Genomic DNA, 25,743 nt, shown 5'->3' on the forward strand with positions numbered 1-25,743 from the left:
ATCAATGAACTCCTGAGGGTCTTCATCAGACTTAGACCCAAATAAAGATGGAGGGTTCATTCAGGTGAAGTCCTAAATCATAATTGCGGCTAAGATAACCACTGGATTGGCCGAAATAATTGGTGGCCATTCATTTTTGACAGCCACAGACTGAGCAAGTGTGGTGAACACGACCCTAAACTCTGCATGAGAAATATGTTCTCCCAAAGGATCTTCGGGCTGGGGAGCTGGCTGGTTTCTTTTCTTTGGAGGCATGTTCTAAAATAAGAGAAGAATGGATTAGAGTAAGAGTTCAAATTGAGATTATGCTCACTAGCACGACATGAACACTGAAAGGAAGGAAACTATTCCTAAAACATCTTATAGCCTCCTGCACATAAATGTGGCATGCAACACACCCATGTACAAGACTCTACTAGATATGGCTTTTAGACTTCCTAGAACTCTATTGAACCTTAGGCTCTAATGCCAAGTTTGTAACATGCTAATTTTCTGAACCGGAATACTACACGGTGCTTATGACCCCAAAGGACCAGAAACTAATCCATGACTGATATTTATACTTGTACACTAAAATATATGATGTAATAATGCAAAAAACATGAACAATAGGCCATAAGGTTCAACTGAATAAAGAATCTAATAAAACATGATATTCATATGAGGTAACGAATACCCAAAATAATTGAAAACTGAATCAAATCTGAAGTAAATCTGAAAGGCTCTAAATACTGTCTGAAATAAGAAGTTGAAGAAACATGTCTCCAACTCACTCCATCTAGTAAAACTGAACTAAAATAATGAATGAAATGAAACAATATCATACTTGGATGGATAAGGATTCACTGCAACTCTGCGTACTGGAATGCTACTGCTGTTGTTGATCTGGAACTCATGACTCTGAACCTATGGTGTAACATAAAAGAAAGCACCATAGAACAAATGTGTCAGTACAACTACAAGTACTGAGTATACGAGTAAGGTAGGATAAATACAAAAGGGTTTACATGCAGGAACAATACTAACTGACTGACTAATATGAACGTGAGAGTGCAAACATGCATATATAATAATTGAAATTGTGAATACGTGATAACTGGATTTGTATGCCAATACATGGTTTATTGATATCAAACATGACTGATACTAGAATTCTAATAACTTGGATGCTTGTGTCTGACAGTCCTGAATCTAATGGAACTACCTGAGTTCCATACTATAACTAAATTGACTATATCTAACAGTCCTGGTAGACTGAAATTTGAAGAACTATCTGAGTTCTTTTACTAAGACTGGGACTGAAATTGTGGGAAATAGTTATTTAACCAACTTTCCCCAATAATGCATAAAGCTAAGTTAGGGTCCAATCTCTGCCCTGACTAAAAGGGTGTCAATACCGCACCACTGGTAAGGATAGTTGTGAGTAAACCTTATCTGGTAGGTACTCAAAATAAGAATGGTGGCAACCCTAAGCTGACAGGTTATGCCACCTCATCAACCCTAATCTGACAGGTTAAGATGTCTCAACCTATGCTGGCTACGTAGTTCTGGAACACAAGGATGATTACTAAGAATCACACTTAAACTGGCAGGTGAGTTCCCATCCTTGGGTTCACTCGGTGCTAACTTCTACTCCTATCTGAAGAAATTGAAGATGATTTAACTAACAATACATGGATTGAATAACTGACTTCCATTGACTGACGGAATAGTACTACTATCTGAGAATTTACTGAGATCATGAGATTTCTGAGATTTTCTGAGTCACATGACTGACTGAGTTCTATAGATCATGGCTTGACTGAGATTATTATGTTAACAGAACATGGATCAAGTCCCACAGCTATATTTTTTAGGTACAGGTACCCCCAGGACTCGATGGAAGGAAACTGACACACATAACTGACTTGATCATAAAAAATATAATCCACAATTCACAATATCATAAGTAGGGGATTTCATACTAATCCTAGTTCTCAACATCTTATACATGGAAGGGAAGTTCATACAACATGTATATATACTTACATAGCTTCAAAAACATGCCCCATCCATATCACAACAACAATCCATATCAATCACGTGGAATTCATGTGAAATCATAAAGCATAGAGCATGGACTTGTCATTTATGCACTATTAAATCATGGGTCATGAATTCTATCATCCTAGGACATTTATCAAACACTTTGCATGTATTCTTTTAGCTTAGGTGTGTTCTTGAATCTCACCATATTAAACCACATAAAGATCATGGGTTTTCAACTAACATGATCATTATCTCCATGAAAATACATCAAAATACTACTTTACAATACAAATAACAACCACCAATATGTATAAAATCATATCACCGTGAAACAATCATAATTTAGTATTTAAAGATTGATTCTTGAAATCCACGGATGAAAGGAATCCGTGGATAAATACTATGCATACCTTAGATTAAGAATTCGTGGGATTCACGATGGAATTTGCTTGAAAATTGAAACTTCCAATTGAACCCTAGAATTGTTCTTGATGTTGCTTGAGTGAATTTTGATGAAAAGTAGTGTAAAGAGTTGATTTGGGGCCTCAATCCCGTGTTTGGGACTTATATATGGATAAAAATTGACCAAAATGCCCTCAAGAACATAGAGCTGGACTGCATAAATTGTCCTAGGGCGATCAAGGGTGCGGCGCCTAACTTATAGGACACTATCCACTGGCGGCGCCTTCCTTCTAACGGTGCTCTAGCCAAGGCAACGCGGGCTTAACACCCTGAGCTACTGATTTGGAAACCCAAAAATGCCCTTACACTATCAGAAAAATTTTGAAACTTACCCGGGATGTACTACGACCTTGTCCCATTGCAACGCAACTTGAAAATTCAAAAATGAAGGTCGGGAAGGTCGTCAAATAAATTTCCAAAGTTTGGAGGTCTAAAATGAGACTAAGTGTTGAACACTTATCAAAATTTTCTAAGTGTTGAGGCTTGTAAAGCCAAATGAGATGAATTTCAAACTTAGGATTGTACGGGGTACTACACCTTCTTGAGTGAGAGTTTTGAAAGAAGGGAAGTCAACTTTGAAAGAGAGGAAGTTAGCTCAGCCATTCAATCTAATACTGTGAAAATAGTGTTAACTAACTTCCAAAAAGTAATTAGTAACTAACTTTATAAATTGTATCTTGTTGAGTTATTTAAGTAGTTAGTATCTAGAACATTCCATGAGTAGCTACATATATATGCTAAATATAGATTCTATAATACAATATCAAGATCCAATGAATGAGATCAATCTAAACACTTCTCTCTCTTTGTATTCTTATTCTTTTTTCTTTTTCTTTATTCCATTCTAGTTTATAGAGTTCATCCATGATGAACTCTGATTAAGTTCTTGAAGATCTAAAATCATGGGAGGATATCTCACACAAGGCAAGGAATATTCTCTTAATGAATATCATGCTAAATATGGAGCCACATCAAAAGAAGGATATCGCTTGACAAGGCAACAAAAATTATATCAACTAAAGATCTCAATAGACAAGGCAATTGGACGTACCTCATGACAAGATCAAAGGAGAAGAAATATCTCAATACTTACATGGACATATCTGATATGGACATGTATAGATGTGAGAAAGAAAAATTGTACCAAGTATGGACATAGCATAAGGTGAAACTTCCTCAATTAAGGAATCAACTCAAATCTTTAATTGAGAAGAAATCTCATGGGTTTCCTTTTGAAGAAAAGTAGCATGTACAAAAGAAGACTATAAAGGCCAAAATGAAAGAAACAAGACACTACACAACTTCAAAGAAGGATATCAAAGTGTCTCAATAAAAGTGTCATAATGTTTTGTAACTTTTAGTTTACAATTATTATATATAGAGTAGGATTGAGTCAACTTTTTAATATCAACTGAAGTTGTGTCACAAAATCTGAAGAGAAAAATAAGTCTTTGGACTTATTTTCTATCACTGTACTTGATCCTGACATTGAACGATCTAAAGAATCTTTGAAACATAAGGGGACTGGAAATAGGCACCACATTGGTGTTTCGAACCAGGATAAATTTCTATGTATTTACTTTATTTTTAATTATTTATTTTCTTAATTATTTTAAATGTAATTTGTTTTCTAAAGTGTACTAATCTGCAGGCGAGTTGACTGTGAAGAGTGATTAGTCAACTCACAGAAAATTTTCAATTCACCTTTCTCTTGAATTTCAGAGGACACTACAATCTTTTAGTTAGGGGTGCATGTCTTCGTATTCATCTGATATTTTGATTCTTTTGTTTGTATGATTTGGATATCTATATGGATGCTTATATGTTTATTTAGATGATTTATTTTTATTTAGTTTGTAATATTTCACACCCTAATGGTACCTACATTTGATGGATTAGTCATTTGTTTTCACTTTTAGATTTGTTTTCATTCTTACATTCTTATTTCTCTTGATAATGATGTTGGATGAGTCTTTTCCTATGATAGATTGAGTGACGACATTCTTAAGGGAAAATCATCGTGTTTTGGGTTTTTAAGCTATAGATGCAAGGGAATTCTGAGTACCCGTGGCATTATAGATTTTGGATTGCCCTTATTCCTATGGTGAATTCTAAATAGCCATATGGTTTTTCCTTGTAAGAGCTAAAATATAAGATGGCAACTTTATTTTATGCTAACGATAGCCAATCATAAATGGTGAAATGCAAAGAAATCAACCCCCTCCTTCTAAATTTTTTTGTGAAAATCAATGGTTTGGATGTGAATGATTTTTTAAAAAACACATTATCTCTTTTTCTGACTCCAAAGTCAATAGTTGGTAGTGTATGTTAAATATCTTTTTTATCTCTAGTAGGAAATGCAATTGAGACCTTGAAAAGTTTGCGTGTCATATCCAGTGATCTTAGTTGTTTAATTCTTATACTTACTTGGGTCATCTAGAACTTACCTCGTTAGTCTTTCAAAGCTAATTTTGATCACTCATTGTTGGTGAAATGATCTTAGGCCTTCTTTGTGAACATGGAAACTTACTTTATCTTAAAGAACCTATCCATACATAGATAGTATCCTTAGTCACCCTTTTTGAGCCTTTGAACCTTTCTTTAATAATTGCATTACAAGCCATGAGCCATTTGAACTTTATCCCGCTTTTGAACTTTAGCCTCCTTAAACTTGAAAGTATAACTTGAGGCAAAAATCCAAGTTGGGCGTGGTGAACATTAAAGGAGGTAAACTTGGGACACGGTATTGTAAGTGAGTGCCTAAAAGATAGAAAATGAGGACAAAAGAATAAGAAAAAGAAAGGGATCAACAAAAGAAATAAGATCAATGGATTAAACAAAAGAAAGAGATGGATAGAAAATGATTTCATTAAATGGGTGAGAAAAATGTGGTAAGAGTAGGAACATGTGTAAATTGAGAATAAATGAAGTGGCTCATGCTCCAAAGTTCAGTTAAATAGTGTATTTTGTAAAGGTTCATGGAAGGTGTAGTCACTTTGACCCCAAATATTTATCTTACCCTTTCTTGAGCCTACATTACAAGCTTGAAAAGTCCTTCAAGATCTACAACCAAGCATCTTTGATTTAGTGACTATTGAATATAAGGAAAAGCATATGGCATGATACTTGTTTGCATAGAGATATTTTTTGTGAGAGTGAGTGCTTTTACTTTAGTCCTTTGTTGCGTTATAGATACTATGGTATGTAAGACTTCCTTTCGTGAGAAGGCATGTAGACAAATTGAGGCGGATAAAGTTGTCATCTTCCCAAATAAGGCAAGGGATGCTATTGATAGGGAATCACTTCTAGAGAGTTAGTGGTTGTTGTTTGATTATTTTTAAAATTCATTTTCATCCTCAAAAGTGTGATTGATTTTGAGGGGAGTTACATCAATAGTATTTTCCATACTCGAAGGCTAATTGGTGGTCCTAATTGAGTTCGGAATCTTTGTGATCATTTGGTTACATGAAAGGGATGATAGTTGAATAGTCTCATTGCATGTGGAGTAGTGTTGCTATAGGACAATCAAAGTTTTAAGTTGGGGGTGTTGATGATTGGCATATTTTCCACACATCTATATTTGAATTTGTGTGCACTATATTGAAATAATTGTGTATTTGAGGCCAAATATGTATTGAAGTGTATTAAATCCTATGGTTTGTGTGTTTGCAGGCAATCGGATAAAAAAATGTCAAGCAAAGCTGAAAAGGAAAGCAAAGGACCAAAGTGCTTGGATATGCTAAAAATAGGACTAGGGATCGACCCTCAGGTATCGAGATCACGGCCTGAGTGTCGTGATTGCAACCCAAATCCATGTCAAGCCTCAGTGATCAAGGTTGTCACAAATGCAATTAATATAGGGATATCGTGATGGAGCAGGATAGCTTTAAGGACAAAAGTGAAAATTCATGGAGCTGGTTCCCAAAATCCTAAATGTCCAAAACCCTTGCATAATTGAGTCATCTGGGAACAAATTGTCAATTTTAAGTAGAGAGAAAAACCTTTCAATTTGGGAAAAGAACAATTATTAGTAAATTTGCAAGAGATTTTTAGTTGTAATTTGAGATAGAAGTTTGGATTATTCTTGCATTACTCTAAATGGATGCATTGAATATAAACTTGGGTATATCTCTTTTCTTCGATTTCATAAGCAGCTAAAATTCTTATCTTGGGGTTATGTGTAATTAGGTGGTTAACTTTGTGTGGGTGTTAATTGTTAGTCCAAATAAGTAGTTAAGAAGATTGGGTTTTGTTATTACTCTAGGTTTGACTTGAGAATTGTGGGTGAAAACCCCAATTGATTTGGATCCCATATTATCCTTAAAAGAGGGATATGGGTGATGAGTAATAGTGAACTACACTTTAAAATAACTTCTCACATAGCATTATCTTAGAAATAGGGATGTTGTGTGGATTTGCTATGTTAATAAACATCATCTTATAAATAAGGATGCAAGCATAAGATATTGGATGGTTGAGTATTTCATGCTCATGAGGTATTTGAAAGAATCCATGAGAGAAATTTAGTGTTTTGTTGAAAGACTTACGCTTATTCCATAAATCTAGCCTACCCGAAACCTTAACTAAAACTTGGACTATCCTTTGATTACCCCGCATAGATGACCCCTAAGGTAGCATAACCCCAAGGTTTCTCTTATTTTGATTTACTAGTCTCTTGTTAAATCCCTTAATTAGTGTATTGTGAGATTTATTTTAACAAAGATTTACACTGAGCCCCCAATTTTACATTAATATTTTTTTTAGCTGCACATTATGGGTTAACTCTTAGTTTACTCACAACACATGAAAGGTGTTGAAAGATAGTTTGCACTCCTTGTGGATATAACCCCGACTCTTGTTGGGTTTATATTGACGACAACTGTCCTGCATCAAAATAATAGTAAAAGTTGAGCATTATCAATATTGATGAAGATATTTATAAGGATATTGTTGAATATCCATACTTGTTCTCTCTCTCTCTCTCTATATATATATATATATATAGTCACTCACACCTTATACTATGATGTCATACTTATTATGAAATGATGATATCGGGGTATGAGATTAACGATAGTGAGTCTAGCTAAGTATGAAAATAAGGAAATAGTTAAAATATGGTATGATATGAATGGATACTAGTGATATAATAATTAGTTGAAAATGTTGGTTAGTTGATAAATATTGGTTAGTTGATAAATGTTGGTTAGTTGGTAAATTTTGGTAAATTGATAAATAATGACTAGCTGGTAAGTGATGACTAGACGCTATATAAGTATTATATTATAAGTTATGTTTAGTTGATAAAGGATGATTTATTGATAAATGAGGATTAGTTTTCACATGATGGTTAGTTGATAAGTGTTGATTAATTGACAAATTATGAATATGGACAATTGATGGTTATAGTGTGGCATGACTTAGATGATTTCCGATTGTATTATGAAAGTTGATAAATGACGGTGGTGGATTACTCTATTTTGTTAGTACCTTCCAGGATTATGTGGGCTTGAGATGGGTTATTTACTTTACTACACTAATTGGCATATGGGAGCCAATTTTGTAGTTATGATTGCATGTGTTGATGCTTTATATTATGTTATGCTATTGTTCTAGTTTATTTATTTATTTGTGCTCAACGATGTTGGAGTTACTTTAGGTTTTTCTATACCTTGACTTAGTTATGTTATCTCATATTTTATCATACTTATATCATTATTTAGCTCAGTCGGTCGATGATGCCTACTAAGTACCCATGGTTTTAGTACTCATACTATGCTTATGTACCTTTTTAGTGCAGATTCGAGTACTAGTTATTATTATTGATTAATGTTCATGATGTATTGATATCAGGAGATAGGGTAAGCTCTTAGAGTCGGAGTCACCTATATTTTTGTATCTTTCTATGTTCAGTCTTTTATTTTGAGATAGATATTATTGACTATTCTAGATACTTGAATTGTATTATTATTACTATATGCTCTTATACTGGCTCAACCAGGTCGTGAGATGGTATCTATGTTGATTACCTTTATCTATTTCAAATGATATGCTTATTTATAAGTTTTGTTGTTGATTTCCACCCATGTTAGGAATTTTCCACCAAGTTGTCCCATTATGTTTAACTCTATGTTAGGGTTTGGCTTACCTATCAGCGAGATAGAGTAGGTGCCACCAAGACTCCTAAATTGGGCCATAACAAATTAGTATTAGAGCCTAGGTTTAATCGATATTGTTGGTACAAGAGTAAGTGTATAGTAAAATCCTGTGAATCAGAATAAAGATGAACATTTCCTATCTTTGGGAGGGTATAGGACATTCTTAGGAGTTCCTTACTTCTTTCACTCATTTGGTGCTAAGAGTCTAAGTTGTATTATAGAACATTCCTTTGATTTCATTTTTTCAAACATGGCTAGGATACATCCTACCTCTATATAATACAAGGGTCCCAAGACCGAGCCTAAGGATCCTACCCCTACTCGAGAATAACCCATAGGTTGTGGACAGCCTTGAGATATGTCCCCAACTAGAGGCCAGGAGAGGGGGCCTTTACAGACTCTATTCTTCTCTTGAGCCAGAGATTCTTTCACCCCAGCCAGTAGTGGTCTAGGGACCAACTTTGTCTCCACCAGGGTTTATTTCTTATTTAGTGCTCAGAGGTTCTTTGGTTTAGCTTTTAGAGTTAGTTGGTGGCATACAATTTGATGGTGCACAATCTACAGATCAGAGAGGTATTAAGGTAGGCCGCAGCCTATAGTTTCAGCTCCCACATTTGAGGTCCCACCTATGTTGGAGGTTTCTCAACTAGTTGTTGCTCCAGTGGTTGCATAGCCTGCTATGCCTGCTAATGATCAAAAGATATAGGGCATATTCTTAAGATTAGCTCTGCCTAGGTTTTCTTTTGCTTCGGGGATGCATATGAGTTTCTAATTACGTGTGAGGATAGGCTCTATAATTTGGGCCTTTTTAAGACTTGTAGTGTTTATTGAACTATATTTTAGTTAGACTATGTTGTTCGACATTGGCAGAGAGGTTATATGGATTCTAGACTAGTCAGATCTACTCCTTTGACATGGACTCAGTCTCTGAAATTTTATTGGAGAAGTATATGCCTCGCAGTCTTAGGGATTATTTAAGGGATCAGTTCTCTATATTGGAGTAGGGATCTATGATAGTTGTGGAGTATGAGGCTTATTTTTATAAGTTTGCTAGGCATGCTACTTCGATTCTTAATACTTAGTATAAGAGAGTTTATTGCTTTGTTAGAGGGTTATCTTCTCAGAGTTTAATTATTTCTGGTAGGTCTTTTGCATAGGTTTTTTATCACACTCAAATGATGGAGGAGATGTAGCATAACGCTCGTGGGAGCAGCAATAAGACGCCTAAACATTAGGGCGATTTCAGTGGAAGCCTTAGTAGTTCTTTAGCGGTAACTATTTTCATGGTAGATATCCTACACATCTATCCTACCAGCCTCAGAGTCAGCTAAGTCAACATGTTCAGATAATGCTTCAAATTACTAATGAAATTCAGTCTAGTGCTAGTGATTGCGCTGGTCTGGGTGGTGGTATATCTTTGAGAGATTAATTTTGTAGCCATTCTAGATGTGGTGATGTTTATTCTGATTTAGTCAGATCTATTGGTACTGGTTCAGTTCCTAGTATATGCTATAGTTGTTGAGCTCGTGGTCACTATTTGTGAGAGTTCCCTAGTCATGGGGCAATTGTCGCTTCAGCTCAGAGTATTCCCCTATTTAAGTAGTTCATCCCTCAGCTAGAGGTGGTTATCAAGGTCGTAGAGGTGGTTTTTAGAGTACTGAGGAGGTTCTCAGGCAGGTAGGACAAGAGGTTGATGAGAACCCTAGCCAGGTGAGGGACGTGGTTAGTTATTTGTTGTACCTACTAGACCCAAGGCTGAGTCTTTGAATGTTGTTATTATTGGTATAATTTTTGTGTTTCGTCATTTAGCCATTCCTTTATTTGATTCGAGATCTACTTCTTCTTATGTATATGCTTATTATGCTCCACGATTAGAGATAGTTTGGGATTTATTCTCCATGTCATTATGTGTATCTACTTTCGTGGGTGATTTTTTAGTAGTGGATTAGGTTCTCAAATCCTATGTTGTGACTATTAAAGATGCTGATACCTATGTTTATCTTAGTGTTCTTGATATGGAAGATTTTGATGAAATTCTAGGCATAGACTGGTTATCCTACTATTATGTGGTCATGGACTATTTTTCCAAGATCATTGCATTAGCCATGCCTTGTATACCTCTAATCGTGTGGTAGGAAATGGTTAGGCATAAGCCAAAGGGGATTATTTCTTATGTTTATACCAAGAGGCTTATTTTGAGAGGTTTCGAGTCTTATCTTACTTATATTTGTGATACTAGTGTTATGAGTCCATCGCTTGACTCTATTCCTATAGTTTGTGACTTTTTTCTCATATGTTCCCTACCAACCTATTGATTATTCCCCTTGTTTGTGAGATTGAGTTTGCTATTGATCTCTGGCACCTATTTCTATGTAACCTTACCATATATCTCCTACCAATCTTAAAGAGCTAATTCTCAGCTTCAAGATCTTCTTAGTAAGGGTTTTATTAGGCCAAGTGTGTCTCTTTGGGGAGCTTCTATTTTTTTATGAAGAAAAAAGATAGCTCTATGCATATGTGTATTGATTATAGGTAGCTTAATAAGGTGACAGTGAAGAATCATTATCCTATGCCTTGCATTGATTACTTGTTTGACTGGGTTTAGGGTGCAACAGTGGTTTCTAAGATTGATTTGAGATCTGGTTACCATAAGTTGGGGATTCGGGTTGTGGATATCCCAAAGACAACTTTTTGGACCCATTATGGTCATTCTAAGGTCTTGGTGATGTCATTTATATTGATTAATGTTCTGGATGCATTTATGGATTTAACGAACCGAGTGTTTAGACCTTATTTGGAATCCTTTGTGATTGTGTTCATTGATGACATCCTTGTGTATTCGAGGAGTATAGAGGAGTATACACAATATTTGAGGATCATGCTCCAGGCTTTGAGATATCATGTGTTTTTTGCCAAATTCTCTAAGTGTGAGTTTTAGCTTGAGTCAGTGACATTCCTTGGATATGTGGTGTCTAAGGATGGTATTCTAGTAGAACCAACTAAGATTGAGGCAATTTGTGATTGGTCTAGTCCTATATCTCTGACTGAGGTTCGTAGCCTTATTACCTTAGTCGATTATTACAAATGATTCATTGAGGATTTTGCTACTATTTTAACACTTATGGCCAGATTAACTCAAAACAAGGTTTATTTCCAATGGTCCAAGGAGTGTGACTCGAGCTTTGGAAAGCTCAAGGATTTTCTTATTTCAGCTCCTATTCTAGCTCTTCTTGTAAAGAGTGAGAGATTCACCATGTATTGTGATTCTTTTGGTGTTGGTCTAGGTTATGTTTTGATGCAGCAGGGTCGTGTTATTTCTATGCTTTGAGATAGATTAAGGTTCATGAACGCAACTACCCTAATCATGATTTGGAGTTGGAGTGGTAGTTTTCATGCTTAAGATTTGTAGAAATTATCTCTATGGTGTGCATTGTGAGATTTTCACCGATCATCGTAGACTTTAGAATCTTATGACCTAGAGAGATCTTAATGTTAGATCGTGTAGATGCCTTGAATCAGAAGGCAATGAGTATGGGCAGTTTAGATTGTATTTCAGTTTCTCAGAGGTCGTTGGCATGAGACATTTGGTCCTTAGCCAACTTGATGGTTTTCCTTGATAATTTAGACCCTATGAGGATTTTTAATTGTTGAGGTGAGGTCTTTATTTTTTTATCAAATTTAGGATAGTTAGTTTAAAGATAGTAAGCTTTGTTTTCTCCATAAACAGGTATTGAGAGGTAAGTCCGAGAGGATCACCATAGACTCTGAGGGCATTTTGAGACTTGATAGCCACATTTTATTCCAAGGATCGATGACTTGATTTAGTTGATTTTGCATGAGGCTCATAGCTCTTGATATTATATTTATCCTGGCACAACTAATATGTATGGATATTTGAGACATAATTATTGGTGAAGTCGCATGAAGGGAGATGTGGTGGATTTTATAACTCATTGCCTATGTTGTCAGTAGGTAAAGGCCAAGCACCAGTGACCTAGTTGATTGACTCGGAGATTGCCCATTCCTGAGTGGAAATAGAAGTGGATTACCATAAATTTTGTTAGTGACTTTCCTCATACTTCTCCTGGTTTTGATGGCATTTGTCTCATTTTAGACCGGTTGACTAAGTCATCATATTTCCTTCTTATTTAGATGTCCTTTAATTCTAAAAGGTTAGCCCATATCTATGTGCATAAGATAACCCATTCGTATGGTGTGCCTATATATATCTTGTCAGACAGAGGTTTCAGGTTCACTTCTAGCTTTTGGAGAGCTTTTTAGGAGAAGTTGGGTACTTAGGTGGATCTTAGTACAACCTTTCATCCTCAGATCAATGGCCAGACCAATCAAACTATTCCGATGCTTGAAGATATGGTCCAAGCCTGTGTTATGGATTTTAGAGACTAGTGGGAGGATTACTTAGCATTGGCAGAGTTTTCTTGTAACAACAATTATCATTCGAGTATTGAGATGGTGCCTTTTGAAGCTTTGCATGGTAGGAGATGTTGTTTTCTGATTAGTGGTTTGAGACTTTTGAGGTAGACCCTGTGGTATTGATTTTCTTTAGGAGTCATTGGATAGATTCAAGGTGATTCAGGACAGGTTGAGAGTAGCTCAGAGTAGGCAGAAGGCCTATGCAGACCGTAGGATTCGTTCCTTGAGATTTGTAGTTGGTGATCAAGTATTCCTCTGAGTATCACCCATGAAAGGTATGATGAGGTTTGTGAGGAAGGGAAAGCTCAATCCTAGATATATAGTACCTTTCAAGATTCTTCGCACGGTTGATGAGGTGTCTTATTAGTTAACTTTACCTTCAGATTTTGCTACTATTCATCCGATATTCCATGTTTCCATGTTGCAGCGATACACTCCTAATCCATCTCATATGTTTAGATGGGACTCAATCCAATTGGATAAGCATTTGAACTTCGTGGAGGATCTCATTTTGTCTAGTGATGTTAGGTGGTTGTGCACTAGGGAGATTTTTGTAGTTAAGTTTCAGTGGAGGCACCACCTAGTGAAGGAGGCTACATGGGAGATTGAGAGAGAGATGCGAAACCAGTATCCCTACCTATTCGAGACTTTAGGTATATCCTAATCCTTTAACTTACGCAGATGAAGGTTCCTTTGGTAGTGGATATTGTAATGACCATTTAGGTTATTTTCCATATTTCCTTTTATTTTTGCCATTAGAGCTTTCCTATAGCTATCGTAAGTCATTTATGACTTGCTGGAACTGACAGTTCGGTTGTCAGGTAGTTTGTTTAGTTTTAGAGCCATTCCCTATTTTGAAGTCTTTGCTGATTCCAAATGGCTACCGGGCAAAAACTTTAGTTAAACAAACATGAATGCAAATTTTGTTTGTACCAACAGCTCTGGAATAGTGATTTTAGGCTAGGATAACTCTTCGATTGGGTTCCAAGGCACTCAGGCTCATTTTGACCTATTTATCGGAAAGATAAGAAAATGGAAATTAGGTGTGGGACCTATATTTTATCGAAACAACCTTGAATAGAAATTTCAACGACGCTATTGAGTCCAGAACGTTGAATTTGATAGGGCTACATAGTTTGTTAACATATATGGGATTTCAAATAAATCTGGAGGGCTTGGCAAAGATTTGGAAAATTTCCAAGTCTCAGCTATAACTGGTAAAATCGTGATCGCGGGCCATGGATCGTGATAGCGATTTGACAGTACCAAAAAGTGCCACGATTGTGACACTTTCAGTTACAAATGCAACCTCTTGGGCTGTTGACTAGTACCGCGATCGCGAACGGGGAATGTTGCAAACATGATATTTGCCCCTGATGCTATGTATGGTGATCACGAGGCTATGGTCGGAATAGCGACACCCGAGATCCTGGAAAGGGTACAAATACTCCATTTTAGACTCTTTTTTCCATTCTTTCTTCTATTTTCAGGAGACTAAAACCCTAAATAGTAAGACAACTTGGCTAACATCTATTTTAGTGATTCCCCTTGTATTTGTTGTAGGATTTCACCCTTTTCTTGGCAGAATTTCCCATTTCTTGTTCGAAAATCAAAAAACCGTGGAGACTTGATTTCAACCCCAAATTAGGTCGAATTTCGCTTATTTTAAGGGTAATGACTCCTTGATCATGAGCAAATGTTGGGTTGGTTTTGAAAATGTTATTTTTCATAAAAGGGACCCACAAGGGATTTTGGTATGATTTTTGGACTCAAAGCATGATAGTGCAATATGGGTATCATTATTCTTGTATTGATGAGCAGAATATGATTTTGATAGCTTGGCATCTTGCGGAAGCTTCTGGGAAGGGAAAAGTGGTGATTTAGTAGATCTTGTGAGCTTTCTTCAACGTCCAGGTAGGCTAGGCTTTACCCCTTTTTAGATTGGGCTAATTTATAGTATATTTATGATATTGTGTTTTATTTGGGATGGATTTTAGGTGTGAGGGTGATAAATTGCAATACTTGGGATTAGTTGGATCATTTTAGGCTACTTTGGATATCATTTTGGGCATGACTAGCCTAGTTAACCAAACCTTAGACGAAGTTGACCGTATAGGCTTACACTTTATATCTATTAAAGCTACACCTCAAATTGTTGATAAAGCAATCGATGCAAAATATAGTAACCAAACTCAGGTAGCGGTCGAACCCACTTTTTTGTTTAATTTTTGGTTTTTCTTATTAATTAATAAAAGAGTACATAGTCCTTACAAATTGGGTCAACCCACTGCCAAAATATGGAAATTAAAACAAATAGCACCGACCCGGCCCAACCCACTTGGGATTATTACATATAGCCATAGTTTAGGGTTTCCTAATCTATTTTCCCCCTTCCCGCTCATCCTATCTGGTTGATAATGTCTCCACTGGTCATCTTCAATGTTCAGTTCATCCACCTTCATCTCTATGTGATTAACACTCTACCATTTCAGCTTCATCTTTGTTTCTTTATCAGCTTGCAGTAGTAAGTGACGGCTCCTCTTTTGCCTCTTTACATTTTGACTCTTCTTCATTCAATTCACTTGTTCTTTGACTTTCCTCAGCTGAGATCTCTGGTGAATGGAACAAGAATCATCTTTTTGAGCTTCCTAAAGGTCTATTAACCAGGATCTGGTTGTGCACTCCGAGTAAGTGTATAAGCTCTTTAGCTAAGATACTTCTTCTTCTTTCTATTCTAACCTCTTTTAATCTTGCAGATGTAGATGGGATGAAGATTGTGGGATGCTTGGACCCACTAGTAAACAACCACAGTAAATCTGGGATCTAGGATAAGGTTTAGTAAAGAGACACTCTGAGACTTAAAGAGTATCTTTCAAACTTGCTGAAATCAACAGTCTGTACAAGAAAGTAAATGGGGGATTGTAGTTGTAAATTGCAAAAAGTAACAAGATGTGGAATGCTTTGGTTGTAATCAATCTGAAACAAACACTAGGATTGTGTTTCCCCTGGCTTCTCAACTCTATAGGTTTATTATGTTCTGTAACCAAAAAAAAAATATCTTGCATGGAGAATCTGATAAGTTATGTATCACCAATTATCTTATGGACTCACTAGTGAATTTCACTCTTTACTTTTTAAGTCTCAGAGTGTCGCTTTACTAACCCTTATCCTAGATCCCAGATTAGCTATTACCTTTTGAGTCTCTAGTTAATTAGATAAAGTAATTATCTTACATAGATGAAGATGATTAGCTTATTTCAAAAATTAACTCCAAATTACTGTTGTGATCTTTTTTTCCTACTCCCTATGTTTCCTGTGAATCAAGTAGTGAATATAGGTGGGATCCTAACCTTTGAAACCGCTAAGACATCTATTAAACTGAAGATGATCTAAATACATTCAAGAATATCAGTTTGAGACAACGCTGCACTTTTCTTACTTTGTTAATCCGCCAGATTCCCACAAACCTAGCTAAGTGATTTGCCGCTCATCGTTGTGAAACAATCAATGGAATTCATAATTGAAAGCATTCAATCAATCTCACAATAATTTATGATGAAACCCAAAGTCTTACATTAATAATCCAACCAAAAACAAAAACAAAGCAAGCCCAAGATAGAAATCGAATCTCGAATTCAAATACATGTTTTTAAGTAATATGAGTGCATAAACTAACTAAAAAAATGTTAAAAGGGTATTTATAGACTACAAGTAAATGCTAGGAAACCAATCCTAAATAGAAAAGAAAAATCAAAGTCGGTGGCCACCTATGAGACCACCTATGGTGCGTAGGTGGTCCCTTCATAGGTTCTCAGAACCCAAAACTCCTCTAAATTCTATAAATCTTCATGGTTTGTCACCTACGGGTAGGTACTACCTACGGCACGTAGGTGCTCCTCTATATGTGATAAACCAAAACCTTCAGCTTTTGAATCTTTGAACTTCAACTTTTGACACTTTTTTTGACACCTACTCGTAGTACCTATGGGGTGTAGTTATCCACATAGATTACCAAAAATCTTACATTTTCACATGTTTTCTCTTTTTCACCACCAAAACCTGGTTTCCTGCAAAACACAATACAAAACACATCATATCTAACAAAATGATCTAAGTAACTTGCATATTTTCCTCGTTTTAAGCATCAAAAGTATTATGAAACCATAGTTCATCAACACCTTCAACTTATATCATTTCCATGTCCTCAGGAAACAGAACATAACAAATAAAATAACGATGCTTAACTAGGAGAAACCTACGCTTTCTACGACAGTCAATCATCAACTTTAAGCTCAAGAACATTACCCTCCCCCCCCCCCCCCCACTCATATTTTAACACTTCAAAACTAACTGGGTGTATCAATGAAGCATAACAATGTGACACAAGGGAATCAAGATATGACATTACATTAGCAACAAACAACCATATATATGTATAAGTTACACTACCAAAATAAGTAAGCATTTAGCAACTCAACCCATGCGCCCTCACATCGAAGAAGTCCCAATCACTCTTATGAAATTATGTTTGACAATGTAGGGACAATTAAGAGACACTCACACTAAAAAATAAGTTCCACTCAATGTGAATCCTATACCACATTCTTGCCTTTATTTTCTTTACCTTAGCTTTCAGACAGTCGGATTAGGATAACTATAGAACTTTACTTAACTTGTAATATAGGCTTGGGGGATGCTATGGTACATATGGACATTTTTAATGACTAAGACTCCTTGGCGCAAAACTTTGGTGGTCCACTACTTAACCAATTTTCTTTAATTCCACTCTTATTTCTCCCTTTAACTTCTTATATTACACATTCAAGTTTGGTGTGGTTTCTTTTATTCTTTCTTTTATTTTTCATTTCTTTCTCAAATTTTTCTTTTCTTTTATTTTCTTTTTCTTATGCTATTTTATACCACACCCAGCCCTACTTTCTTTTCTCTTACTTACCCTTCTTGATACCCACTTCACATTACATACTCCTATGATATCCACCCTCAACTTAGGCGATTTACGTGAGTTGAGGTGCACAATATCCAAGGAGGACTAGGGCTAAAATAGGTTCACTAAAACACAAATGGGAAGGTGAAAGTTGACATAAGAAAAATAGGCTATAGAGGCTCAGAATAGGGATCAAGAGATACTTTTTTACATTTAGAAGGTCGTTTAGGAAAAAGTGTACTTATTTCAAGAACAGCCTATGATCCTTTCCTAACCGACTATCCTACAACCTATACAAGAATAACCAAGCAAGTTCTGGATTCAACATATAAAGAGAACAAAGTAGTATCTCACACATGCATAGAACAAGGTTGCATCACCAGCTACTACCTATCCAGTTCATGCAATTGTTAGCTATGATTATTATGTCCCTAATTCTAATGCCCTAGCCAGATTCATAATGGTAAAAAACAAAGTATATTAACTATCCTAGATACTTAAAAATTTCCTAGTTATATAAAAACACAACACACTATGAAAAAACACAATACGACACAAAATTATCCTAGACATGTCGTTCTACAACCATACCGCAACCGACAGGAAAATAAGCATGACAATAAAAGCCTGCGATGGTTATGGCAAACTCCACCTCCAACTAAAAGACAATGAACTGTACCTAGTGTATGGATATAATGTAAAGAAAGGGACTGAGGACATGCCTAGGATGTACTAAGCATCCGTATCATGCTTGTCCCTCAGAGGGTATCTCAACTAGCGGAGGCGATGGTGGTGGCGTTGCAATACCAGAGGATGCACCCATAACTTCTTTGACTATCAAAAACTATAGACTCGTTCGACTCATGGATGGCCATTTTTAGGGCCTAGTTATATAGAAAGTCAGGATCCTGCAGGTTATCAACACAATATATAAGCGATACCACCCTCATATCAATTGGATGCTCCATGGTTGTACAGACATTGAAGGTAACCTCCTCATAATTCACTTTAAACTAAATATCCCCTTTCTCCTTATGTACCATTTCTCTACTCATGGAAATAAATGGTCTTTCTAAGATTATGGGCATATCAAAGTTAACTTCACAATCTAAGATAACAGAGTTAGCCAAAAAATAAAGTTGTCTACTTTTACATAAAAATCAAATGATATGCCCATGGGTTTCTTCACTGTGTGATCTTCCATAAAAAATAACACAGTAGTAGGTTTCGTTGGGCTCAAGCCTAACTGTTTGAACACAGCCAGTGACATCAAATTAATGTTGGATCTCAAGTCACATAATGCTCTGGAAAACCTAGATATCCCAATGGTGTATGGAATCATGAACATTCCAGTATCACCCTTTTGTTTGAGATAGAGACCTAAAAGTAATCGCAATACAGCAATGCAATCCACCAACATCTTCAAAACTAACAAATCTTTTCTTCATCACTAACATTTTCATAAACTGAGCATAACCAGGCATCTACTCAAGAGCCTCAATAAGATAGATGTTTAAGCTCAACTATTTCATCATGGCAATAAACTTCTTGAACTTTATTTCTTACTTCTTTTTTACAAAAAAGTTGAAGAAAAGGTGGGGGAGGTCATCGAATTTTCTTTAATATAGGCTCATCGACCTTCCCTTACTTTTGTCCTTGTCATCATCAAAGTTAGCACCTGTTGCCTTTTCTGACTCTACTTCAAGTGTCTTATCAACCACAACACTATTATTCATTGGCTCATCCACAATTTATAAAGGGGGATCAATAGTTTCCACTCAGAGTGGTAATGGCTAGACAATGATAGTCGTTCGTAGGATTTTGTACTGTGTTTTTCAAAAGGGTGCCCAACTGCCTTTGATTCAAAGTTGCATAAATTTTTCCAAATTGCTGCTCTAATTACTTTATCACAATAGCATGCAACACTACCTTTTGGGTCAATCCTGAGATGTCTAACTTAATATCCTTAAGGTAATTTTCCTGATTTTCCTGACCCTTGACCAGCTTGAACAACATAGCCTTCATCCTCGACTCAGTGTCACGGCTACCTAGGGGAACATACACACCACCCTTCTCTTTGTAATTATCCTTGCATCGCTAGTAACTCTTTCACTCTCTACTCCTATTTCTATATCGATCACCGTAATAGTTATGACCTTTGTTTCCTTGTCCATTGGGTCAAAAACCGGCCAAATCTCTATCTAAGTACTTTGCCTCCTCTTCTAAATCAGAATCATATGATCTTGAGGCCTTACCCTGTGAACCAACTGCATTCACCTTCTAATATTCATCACTGTGAACTGCTTTGTCAATAATACAACCTTTGTCCTTAGATAAGTAACCTTTTGCACCACTGTATCATCGATAACTCTATGCTCACTGGAAATACCAATAGCATATATGCTAGTGCCTCTCTCTACCTCTCAAGTATGCCATCCTCGGTTGGTGAGAGAAATTTGAGCTAATATATCTAATGTTGTCTCCTACGTATACGCATGAATTTTCCACCAATAATACTGTTTGTCATAGATCTCGAACTAGTGTTAAGGGCTCGATATAAAATCTCAAGCAAGTTCTGTCTCAAAATATGTGGTTAGGCACTATTATCAACTTATTTTTGAATCAAAACCATGGCTTACACATTAATTTAGAGTATGACTACCTAAAATTATATATCCCGTCCTTCAATTAAAGTATTTGGTGTAATGGAAAGAACCGATCCAAAAATTTCCATCACAACTCATTCGACATATTGATTGATCATTAAGGAAGTTCCCCTAACAATAAAGTAGCTTCACTAGTCAATGAAAATGGGAACACCCGAGGCTCAGTGCTTTCTAATTTACCCTAGGTATAGTGTATGAATTGTAGATCCCAACAAAGTTTGTAAGGTATATGTTTGCATCATCTGTCGGCAAGCCTATAAATACACCTTTCAGATTTAAGAGCTAGATCATAGCACTAGTAATATCAAACTTCACACCCTATGGAAAAATAGAAGGATTGATAGCTACTATCTCGATATTATTGATGTATACCAAGTCCTCATCTGGATCATCATATGGAGGTAAGTACTGATAGGCTGGGAATACTTAAGCTCTAACACCTCTAACTCTATCTCTATTTAAATCGAGTGTTGCTCGATGATCTATTTTTTCTCTCTACCTTGCTAGCTCTACCTCCTGGGCATCTGCTTTTCTCCTCTGATTAATAGATTCTTCTAATAACTGCTTCGTTCTTTGATAAACAATATTTTGAACATCTCCCGAAGGAGAGGGCAACATATTTAGGTTATCCCCAATCCCTTCAAGATGACTTTCTCATACTTGTTCAGTCATTCTACCAATCGATGATAATGCTCAACTTACATATTAATTTAAGTGCAAGGCAATCATTGTCAATATAATTACTCAACATTAAGTCGAGGTCAAATCTATGAGGTACAATGTATGTGGTGATCGAATAAGTTCAAAACAAAAGTTACTTGCTAGATTCAAACCTAAAGTACAAGTGTTTAGGGTTTTTTGAAATGTTTACAAAAAGATCACCAATTAGGGCTTCTAAAGAACTAACTTGAGGCTAGAATAATTAAAACGTAATCAATTAAGAACAGATCATGGGGAAATTCTTTACTTGAGACAACTAGTGTATGGGTACATGAAAATCAACTTCAAATCTTAGTTAAAGCATACATGGATAGGCTCGGTTAGGGATTTCAATACTACCCTTTTAAAAAATTATCAAACTATGACCCATGGATTCTTTTGAACACGTCATAGGTGTGGTCAACCAATCATCACAAAGCCTCAATTGGGCATCCCTATTTCTAGGATCATGCCAAGATATAGAAATTTCACAATTTATCCTTATTCTTAAGACAATAAAAAGGAAATAACTATTATCGATGTTATTGTTCACAAATGCCCGTGTCACTTACATCCCTTTTTCAAGGATGATGTAGGATCTAGACTACCTACATCCTTCTTATGATGTGGGGTTTAGGGAAATTGAGTCTTTCATCAACAAATTTCATTTTATAATCAAACATTTGTGAAACCCAACAACATTAACTAAGAATTAAAGCTAATAATCACAACCCACACACACTTGCACTCTATTCAAGCATTACCCTAAGATGAAGAACTAGAAACTCATAAAGATAATAAACAAAAAATATACTAAAATCTCCATCAATTGGATTCATGAAAAATAAAGAGAATGCAAACCATACTTTAAATTCCAAAGAATCCTCCATGATATTTGCCAATTCTTCACTTAGGAATCACTCTAATGTCTTCTTATCTCAAGATTAGTACAATTTTTTCTCAAAGATACAAGTGATAAAACCCTATAAACTAAGATAAAGAATAAGTATAGGATGTAAGATGGTGAAAAATGAGCTAAAAACCCTTATTTGAGCCCCAATTCCACATTTTTCAAAAATCGCAAAAATGCCACTGTAACTTTTCTGCTCTATCGCGATCACCATATTTTGACCGCATTTGTGACTAACACGATATGGTGACCGCATTTGTGACTATCACGATCATGGTAGTCATATCGCGATCACCCTCTGATTGATTGTTGACTAGTTACGAACACAACCGTCAGGCCGCGAGCGTAGTAACTGAGGGTCGACTCTAGGGCCTGTATTTCAGGTTTTGTTCTTTTTGCTCACATTTCTTCTCTTTCACCTTTTCCTCATCTCATTTTTATCATGTTTCCTTGCTCATATTATCATTTCAACTCTTACCTATACAAATGAGCATTAAGTAAGAAACTAACAACAAATCAATGGAAAAGCATGATAATTTAGGCATAAAAGGTGCTAGTAAGTTGTCAAATTGATGACTTATCAACATCCCCAAACTTAAACTATTGATTATCCACAAGAAAATGCGGACAATTTAACAATATAGGGTATTTAACTCAAATCCACCCAAAAGAAGACTATACTAATGGAATAAGCTAACAAAGTTCTACAAAGACTTTCCAAAGATGTCATGGCAACAAGTAAACCAAAATTTTTCAGTGATTATGAAGCAAACCAAACCAAACGTATTTGTGAAGCAAGAATGTATATTTGTATCACATGAACCTTCCAAATCAACAAAGCATCTTAAGAGGAAACATAAAATCCTCAATGATTGTCTCAATCTTCATAATGCAACTTACTTCACCAATTTAACCAAACCGAGAGCAATACTTCACCCTCTACCCTAAAGTATCGATGCTTCTCTCAAGGAAGAGTTATCTCCACACACACAAGGCATTGAAATTTCTAAAGGATCTCAAATAATGATGGAATTCACACTCACCCTTTTAAAGAAATTCAAACATAACGAGTAGAACCATAGGCTTGCCCTTTGTATTTTTTGCCACTAATATTTACTTACCTAGTTTGGAATCATCATGATCTTATGGGTCAAGATGAATGTTTAAGGGTGGGAAGGAATATATATGGATCAAGTGACTATAAGAACTCCTTCAATGCAATCACTCAACCCTTTCTACCCCAAAATTTTCAAACTATCCACCTTATTCTTCTTTAAATCATTTCCTATACTTCCCAAACTTTTTTATTAGCATTTAACAAATAATTCAATGCCACCATTTTCTTTCTTTCTTTCTTTGACTTTTTCAAGAGACTTTCTAACTTTAAATTCTTCCTATCCCCCCATTTGTCTTATTTCTCTTCACATTCTTTAGGCAAGGCTATACAACTTTACCATCAAGTATGTCTCTTATCTCTTAAGTACATGAATTGACCACCTTACATAAACACTTCTTGGCTTATCTTAACATATCACATTCATCCCCCCAAACTTGGAGTGTTAACCACCCTTACATTATTCTCTAAATTACACCTCCCCCCAAACTGAGACTTTCGCCTATATTTCATTTCTTCAAATTATGTGATGCATCAAAAGAGGTTTAGTGACAAAAGAGATTTAAAAAGGGCTTAGGTGTTTTAGCAAGGTTATCATTACAAAAAGTATGAAAAATAGGTAAACAGGCTCAAAGGGGTTAGCTAGGGAAAATATGGTAAGGTGGGAATTTAGCTATGTGATGGGTCAAAAATGGCCTCGAGTCATTTTCCAAACCAAGCTTGTCTAGGATTTTGCTTTGAACACACTCGCGGAAAGTTATAGACTACACATATGTACAAGAATTATTCAAAAATATCACCACACATAGCATCATACTCATAGAGCAAAGAGTTAATCTCCCAACTAATTTAAGCTTAAAAAGTTACTCCGAGTCAAAGACTCATCCTTGTAAAGAGAGAACCAAAAATTAAATTTAATGGTCTCACTCAAAAGAAAGCTCAAAAACATCCTTGATCTTTTTCACAAGGAAAACTATATTTTTGGTTTTTCTCAAAATTATTTTATTTCTTGCCAATGACATTTTGAAAGCATTTTTGAACTTTTGCCTCTTCCTAACCAATTAATGAATAACTTAGGTGAGTGCAAGGCAGCATTATCATTAAAATTCATGTGAATCTTTCTTCAAAACTTCACATATCGCCCATTTAGATCATAAACACTCATGGCACCAATAGAAACACTAATGACCCTATACCCTAAAGAATGGCGTTACCCAATATATCATAGGGCAAGGCAAGCATTCATATCTCGGGTTACTTAGACTTCACCCGGGGATGCTATGATAAGCACATTAATAGATCAAACCATGCAGGCAATATTCATCAACAATTTCAACCAAAGACCACCGATTATTCCACATTCAAGTCCAATTGGACTCAAAGCTGTGCTCCAAAACTGATCACATAATGCCCCAAGAAAGTTCACATTAACCTTTACAAGCATATAAGACATTTTTCTCTTATTGACATTTTAACAAACATGTGGTGTGCTTTAAAAGTAAGCGCTTGAATAGATAGAATAACACCATATGTGAACAAGCCTAATGCAACAATTCATCACCAAACGCACCACTTGTAATCATACTAATCCAATTAAATCACCCACCATTCAATTAAGCAAACAAACCTCAAGTGGGTATTTCATCAAACACATGGTATGAACTAGTGTATGAAAATAAGAATTTTGCAATTTAGCATTTGAGACAAGGCACACATTCAAAAATCCTCATCCCAACAACCACATTTTACCCAAATTAAGCTCAAATAAAGTAAATTCAAACCAAAAGAACCATTGATGTGATCATCATTTGTATTTTAAAGATCATACCTTTAAGCTTATTAAGAGAAGAAAGTAATGAAAAGAAATACCAATATACTTATCTTGCATTTCATTCTTGAGGTACCCATTCCTACTTGTGCTATCACCTACTAACACCCAAAAATAAGCTTAAAATTAAACCAAAAACATTAGAAAACATCAAAAAAAATTTCTTGGGTTGCCTCTCAAGAAGTACCTTAGTTAAAGTCGCCGCATGGCATATTTTGACAATCATTTATGTCTCCATTTAGAAGATTTGGATCGGCGGCCCAACTTTAGATCAATACATCTTTGAGGTACTTTGGGTAAAGGTGAGTAAAGAATGAAACATTTTCTATCTCACCACTTTAAAGACTTACACTTTTTACCCAACTTCACGTCAAACTTTCAAATAGGCTTGTTGGGTATTGGTAAAAGCATCATAGACCCATTTGACAAACATTGGATTTTCACTTATTGCCTTAAAGTTATGGACATTATTTCACCCTTTTGGACTGATAAGCTCCAA

This window comes from Capsicum annuum, chromosome 10 (assembly GCF_002878395.1).
Source record: "Capsicum annuum cultivar UCD-10X-F1 chromosome 10, UCD10Xv1.1, whole genome shotgun sequence".
NCBI classification, from domain to species: Eukaryota; Viridiplantae; Streptophyta; class Magnoliopsida; order Solanales; family Solanaceae; genus Capsicum; species Capsicum annuum.